Source organism: Microtus pennsylvanicus, chromosome 4, assembly GCF_037038515.1.
Source record: "Microtus pennsylvanicus isolate mMicPen1 chromosome 4, mMicPen1.hap1, whole genome shotgun sequence".
NCBI classification, from domain to species: domain Eukaryota; kingdom Metazoa; phylum Chordata; class Mammalia; order Rodentia; family Cricetidae; genus Microtus; species Microtus pennsylvanicus.
In genome coordinates, this window is record NC_134582.1 from 81,820,478 (window position 1) to 81,827,488 (window position 7,011).

The following is a 7,011-nucleotide window of genomic DNA, read 5'->3' on the forward strand; positions in this document are numbered from 1 at the left end:
TCTACCACAGCCAGCTTTTTTTCTTTTTATATAAATTCTGGGGATTGCATTCAGATCTTCCTTCTTATTGTTGATTGAGTTGTTCAGTTGTCCCCCAACCCCAAGTATCCTTGCCTTTGTGGTCCAGTATTAAGCATCTTGGTTTTAGTGCCCCTCAAGTGTGAGAATCCCTTATAGACAGGTCTTCTGCCCTGTTGGGAATAGCCCACCCTACTGTGGCCTCATCCTCAGAGCCACACCCATTCCTCCTTGTGCAAATCCCACTGAGAAAGATAGCAGTCACTTAGGAGCACAAATCAATGCCCAAGGCCAATCTCTTGGGACTGTAGACAGGGGCCACCTTTGAAAGCAAAGTTGGTAAGTGTGAATCCCGTCCCTGTTCAGGTGAGGGTGATGGAGATGCCTGGCGTTCTACCAAAGGTATTAAGGCTAGTCCCACACTGCTCCGTGGGACTTCTTGGATGTCATCTCGAAATTAGCAGACTTTGGAGGATCTTCCCTTTACAGCTTTTTCAAAGCGAGTTAAAAACTGTTTGAAGAAGTTGCTTTGGAGTTATTTTCCTGTCTGGTATTGGGCCCTGGCCAGAGCTTGCCAACTCCGCAGCCTGAATGTGATATCTGCTGATTATAACCTCCATCCACATACAAACTCTTCTCCTGGACCTCCTTAGCATAGATGAGACCACAAGTAATACAGATACATCCACGGGAAGGGGTTGCTGACAGTGCCTATGGGGTTTGAAGAGTCACCGTGGTTTAGATGCTGCAGGCCAGCTAAGCCCTGGGGAGCCAGGATGAGACCACTGCATTTCATTGCAGGAAATGGGGAGGGGCACGGGAGGCAACCTCCCTGGGCCAGCCCCAGTTGGTTCTTCCCAGCTGCTCTGGCTCCAGTCCTCTGGGTTCAAGAGTGACCAAACAGGTTCTCCAGGTAACAAGACCAGTGCGTGCAGGGCAGGGAACACCCTGTTCTGAGCTCTGTCCCAAAGGGCTGATTGTGAGTGCACAATCTAGGTCTAATGTGTGGGTGGCACATCCTTCGTGCGTCCCCAACCGTGACCTGGAGCGTGCCAGGAGAGGAAAGTCATCCTCTCTAGGGGTTAAACTAGGCTAAGATACTCAAGCCAGAGAAGAAAAGCTCAGAGCAGAGGAAGGATCTTCTCTGCATCCATTTGGGAAGGGTGTCTCCAATAGAACGCTCAGGCTCCTCGTCTTGGGAGGGTCTGAAGCCTCAGATGGGGACTGTAGCCCTATTGGGAACCCCAGTCATTCATTGTCTTGCCTCATATTTGTTCAGTTAAGGCAACTTGGGGGGAAAGGGGGCTATCAGTGCGGATTCCCAAGCCCAAATCCTCCTGAATCTTTGCTAGGGAGTTCTCTAGAGCCACATCTAGGAATTGTGAGCCCTACCCAGGAACCTGAACACTCCTCTCAGGGCTGAGAGAATAAAGCTGAAGTCTTGAGACACTGAAGTCAGTGGGTTAGAATTCAGCTTGGTCTTGACCACTCAGAGTCTGAGTCCTGGAGGACATTCAGAGATGATGCAGGGGTTTTGTTTGCTTGCTTACTTGCCAGAAGCCCCAGCTTCCTCCCAAGGCTGGCCATCAGCACTGGTTGCCCACAGGCTAGCTCCATACACTCCCATCCCATCCTGCATCCAACCCCCAACCTCCCTACCCCCGCCATCAACATCCTGGATTTCCAAGCCTAGTTAACAGCTCCCCTCCCCCCGCAGCAAGGCACTCATTCCAGTAAACTTGGCTCAACTTACGGCTGATTCCTGTATTTCGAAATCAACCATCAACCAAATGCCACTCCACACCTGGTAGCCGGCTCTGGCGCAAGCACTCTGCTCTTTCTGCCTACAGCCCAGCCTTGCACCCAAGGGTGCCAGAAAGCAAGGAGCAGGTGCAGAAGGGAGAGCTCACTCTTTTCATAGTTCAGTCCCATGCGGGAGGTCCCTGGGCCACTGCTCCTGTCCCCCCAACAGCTGCTTCATCTGCCCTCCTTGCCCGTAAGGAATGAGGAGTGGTTAGAATAGACTGTGCACTGAGTTCTCAAGCTTGAGGCTCACTCAAAGCGATCATAGTTCTCAGAAGTGCCTGTAACAAAAGCAGATTCATCCCAGTGAGAGGGCAAGACCCAGAAAGGCTACCTGCTTCTCCCAAGGTCTCCCAGCAGGCAGCAGAGATGCCTGCCAAGCAAGGTGATTCCCCAACTCTGCTGTCTTTGAACGCTAGGTGAAATGCTCTTGCTTTGGAAATTGACGACCTTTTAGGGTCATATGCCACGGGCAGGAAGTCCACCCCGTAGTCACTCGGAACCACACCCAGAGCTCAAATGGTCACCCACATAGGAGGTGTACTCCACCCTGGATACTACCCCTCTTCCTCAGCATCCTGGCAGGAAGCTCTCTGCCCTTGCCTTTTCTTCCAGCTTTGCCCCATGAGCCAGTCACAACCCGGGGAAGGGAGAGGGCAAGTGGTCTTAGAAGCCTGTCCCCCCACCCCCACAAGTCCCTTGAGGTATCCATATGGCTCAGGGACACACCCGGAAGGGGAGGGAGTTTCAGAGGCTGCTTGTGACCTGAGAGGAGGGGGCAGGTGTCTATATCAGGTCCGGGGATCCTTAGGCCTATTTCTGGGTGCAATGTTGGAAGGACTCAGTCCTAGGTCTTTGGTCTTGACTAGTCTTGGACCGTCTCAAAAGGCTACTCCAAATCCCGTGCAGGGCTGGGGGCTGGGATGTGGCCCTTTCTTTGGTGGAGTGCTCGCCTGGCATGCACAAAGCCCTGGGTTACATTCCCAGCATGACATAATAACTGGCCATGGCGGTGCATGCCTGTCATTCCAGCATTTCGGAGCTGAGACAAGAAGATCTGAAGCTGGAAGCCAAAGCATCAGGAGGAATCTGAGATCAGCAGCCACCCAGCTAAAACACATGGCAGAGCAGGAGACCCTAAAATAGAGTGGGGCATCATTCACTCCAGGCACATGCTCCCATGCAGCCCTGGGAGATAGAAAAACTGAGGGTGGTGACAATAGGGACATCGCAGTTATCGGTGCACAGGAGCCCAGACAGCACCTCTCTGACAGCCACTAGACCCCAAGAGGGTGGCTTCCAGATGGCCCGTGTCAGCTGCCTCTGTTTTCCCTAAGGGTCTTCAGCAAAGCGACAGATGACAGGACTGTGTTGTGCAATGCGCTGGGCTGGTGGCCTCTGGGGGCTGCAGCACGCCTGGCCCAAACAGCATGTGCAGGTCTGTGCATAGCCAAACACCCTGAGCCCGCAAGAGGCACTGACTGCCCCGGGCTGTGTTTCACAACTATCTCCGTGTGTTTCCAATTAGCAGAAGAGGTGGTCGCCTCCGGCAGGGCTGGCGCCCAGAGGGGCTGTTTCCCCTCTTGTTCTCCATAGTTTTTGTGCTCTGCTTGTCCTGAGAAGAGGCCACTCCCCAGACAGTTTGCTAACTCATTCCTGGCTGCCCTCCTGAATCTCGGTCACTCGGGCTCTGGCTCAACTCTCCCTTGGCAGAAACCCAGTGATACTCAAAGTTTTTCCTGGATCCAGGCAGGAACCTCAGCATTTGCTGACCTTCAGATACGTATGTGCCATTACGAGAGTCCTTTACCTGCGACAAATGTCAGGTTTAACATCACAGAATGAGAAGTCAGGATCCTGGTGGCGAGAGGCCCTGTAGGCTCTGCGAGATTACATTGTGTTCTGCCTCACAGAACCCGCATAAACCAAGGGGAGCCGCACTGGGTCCCCTGGACAGTCATGGCGGGGAGGGGTAAGGGGGGGAGACAAAAGTCCACAGAAGGAGAGCCTCTGTGGAAATGTCCCTCCAGGGACTTTATCTGTGCACACGCCTTCTCCCCACCCCCTGGGTGTGTCCCAAGTCCCCGTGTGTCAGTCTCTATCTGTGGAACGAACACTGAGCACAAAGCCTCTGGCATGCATGGGAGAGCATATGGTGTCCGCACCACAGCAGCTGCTGGCAGATGACAAAAGGCACGTAAGATCTTTTCTCTGCACTCCTGATGTCCAAGATGGAGCCATCAGACAGGGCTCTGCCGCCTCCAGGGCTCCATGTCTTTGTCCCTGGGTGCTGCTCAGCAGACACAGGAAGGGGACAGTCCCCAGGTTTTTCCATGGGACAAGCTCAAGCTGTGTTTTTTAGTCCAGACATCATCACTAAATGCTAAAGGGCACCTGAAAAAATAAACAGCCCGGTGCAGCCAGGTCTCTCTCTGCTGCAGTGTTGCTGGGCTGAGCCTCTGATCCACAACCCCTGCTCTCCTCCTCTAGATGGTGAACCCGAGAGTTCTCTTCCTAGGTTGGACAATGTTGTGTGGACACTTAAGACATCCTGACTTGTGCACGGCTGTGACTCGTGATTTCACCCAGTTGTTAACCAGAAGGACCTTCCCAAAGTCCATCAAACGCATGGACCTAGCACAGAGAGCTCACACATGCCTTGGAGCAGCATAGCACACTGAAGTTCCCATATCCACTGAGGCTCCTGTGTGTGTGCGCATGTGCATGCACGTGTGTGTGCGTGCATGTGTGCATGCGTGCATTTGTGGGTGGTGTGTATGGAGACTAGAGTTCAACCTCAGGTGTCACCGTTCCTCAAGCACCATCTGTGTTTTAGGGGAGAGACAGGATCTCTCATGGCCCGAAGCTCACCAGCAACCTCCCTGTCTCTGCCTCCCCAGCTCAGCCCTAGAAGCATGCACCACCATGCCTCATTTTATATGTAGATGCTTAGAATTGAATTCAGGTCTCCATGCCTCCCAGACAAGTGCTGTATTGACTCTGACTTCTCCCCAGCCTCCTTCTGTGGTTTTAATTACTTCTAGTTAGCCACAGAGATGAAAAACAAAGATGAGTACAATCCAATAAAGCATTTCTGAAAGACCGCATTCACCTATATTTTATTACAACATATGATTCCAAAGTTCTGATCTATGTTACTATTATTAATTTCTTACAACATGTGCCTAATGTACTAAACTTTACCATGGTCTGTTTAGCCTGTAGTTTCTGCATTCAGTAGGGTCTTGAAGCACGTCTCCACTGACAAAGGGTAATACTGTAATACATGTTTTCCCCCCATTGGCACCTATAGCTGTCAACCTTGAGACAGCTCCTCTCCCCTCATCTCACAGCCACCTGGAGGACAGCTTGTCTTTCTCTCTACTGGCTCAGGAGAGTGTGAAGGATGTGGGGGGGCAGGGAAGAGAATGGTTCTCCAGTCCTACCTGCCGGCTCATTCCCCGTGCTCCCGGTCCAGAGGGCTTGAATGGGGCAGAGGATTTGAAGCACGATTTGGCCAGCAAAGCAGATACCATGCAAGCAAGCCTGAGGACCTAAGTCCAGATCACAGGAACCCTTGTCAAAGCTGGGTGTGGTGGTAGATGCTCGTAACCCCAGGACTAGAGGGGAGGCAGACACTCGTGGATTCCTGGAGCTCAACTGACATGATGAGCTACAGGAGCAGTGAGAGAACCTGTCTCTAATTAATTATTAATTGATTAAAAAAAGATGAAGAGAATCAAAGAAGACATTCAGCATTGCCCTCTGCCCTCTAACACATATGTGCTCACACACCCACACTAACAAGACACCCCGGACACACACAATATACATACTCCCCCCCCCAAAAAAAAGAGAGGATGACAGATGGGAGGGATGAGGACCTAGAACTGAGCTAAGGGACTTCCTGAGCACCCCATCTGTCAACATGGAGATAGGATGCAGGAGTTCCTGCCCTCAGGAAGTGACCGTCCATAGCCACTGAATCTGTGGAAAGCCCCTCAGCTGAGCCTTATGAGGCCTCATATGGCATCTGAAATCTCCATCAGCATGAGGACAGTCTGGAGCCTTACTCTGCTATCTCCTGAGCAGCCCCATCGCACACAGTGGTATAGCCACTATGTAGAGCCACAGGGGAGAATCACGCCAGAGAAAGGGGAACTCCAGGACAGGCAGTGTGGCTTCTCTTGGTGGGCATCTGGAGAGGTTGAGACCACTAAACAGGAGTCAAGTATTTCTGCCTGGGAGCTGAACTCTGATTGCAGAGAACCAGGAGAAGGGAAGCCTTCTCTTGGCAGACAGAAGCTGGATCTGGAGACCAGCTGGGGGAGGACAAAAGGCCAGGGTGACCCTGTCTGCAGACAACACAGAGCCTAATCAGGTCAGTGTGCTACTCTAGGAGCGGCCAGCCCTGGGTGACACTATGCATTCAGGGCAGAAGAGCAGAGCCTCCTTCCTTCTGCAGGAGGTAGACAAGCTGCTCTGCTCTTGTTTCTGGAGCCCCCGGGAACCCATGGACACATGGTGTGGGTGCCCATGTGTTCACACAAGAGCATCTTGCCAGACCTTTCTAGAGACCCTGTCCTAGGTCTCCCTCACCACCACGTGCCCTGTCCTCTGAGTGATGATCAGGCAGCTCTGCACACAGCAAGTAGTGGTGGAACTGGAATTTTTTTCAGGACTGCATGAGGCTCTGGAATTTGAAGAAGAAAACAAGGAAGCTACCAAGGGGTCAGGCAGTGCTTGCAGCCTGTAGCTCTGAGTGCAGTCCTTGAACTGCCTGATAAGGGCCACGGGCAGTTTGACCTCCTGCTCCAACCCTGTTTGAGGCCACTGGTCACTCACCCTTCCAAATTCCCACCTGTCCTGGGCCTAGGCTTCGGCCAGGACGCATGCCTCTCCTGCCTTCCTGAAATTACTTCACAGCTGGATTCTCGTCAAGGCCTTCCTACAAGCTGGGCTTCAGGGTGAAGGCAGAAGTGCTGGGGCCCCAGCTCCAGAGCCCAAGGTCTCCCACACTAACCTTCAGGAAAATAGCTTGCTATAGCCGGGGCGGGGGTGTGCGTGGTTGGGCTGCCCATGAGACAACAGAGGAAGACTCCAGACTCCAGCAGCTTGGGACAGTACAGGGGAATACAAGTAGAGCGGACTGTGAGGAAAAGGGAACGTTGGTCAATCACGGAAATCTAC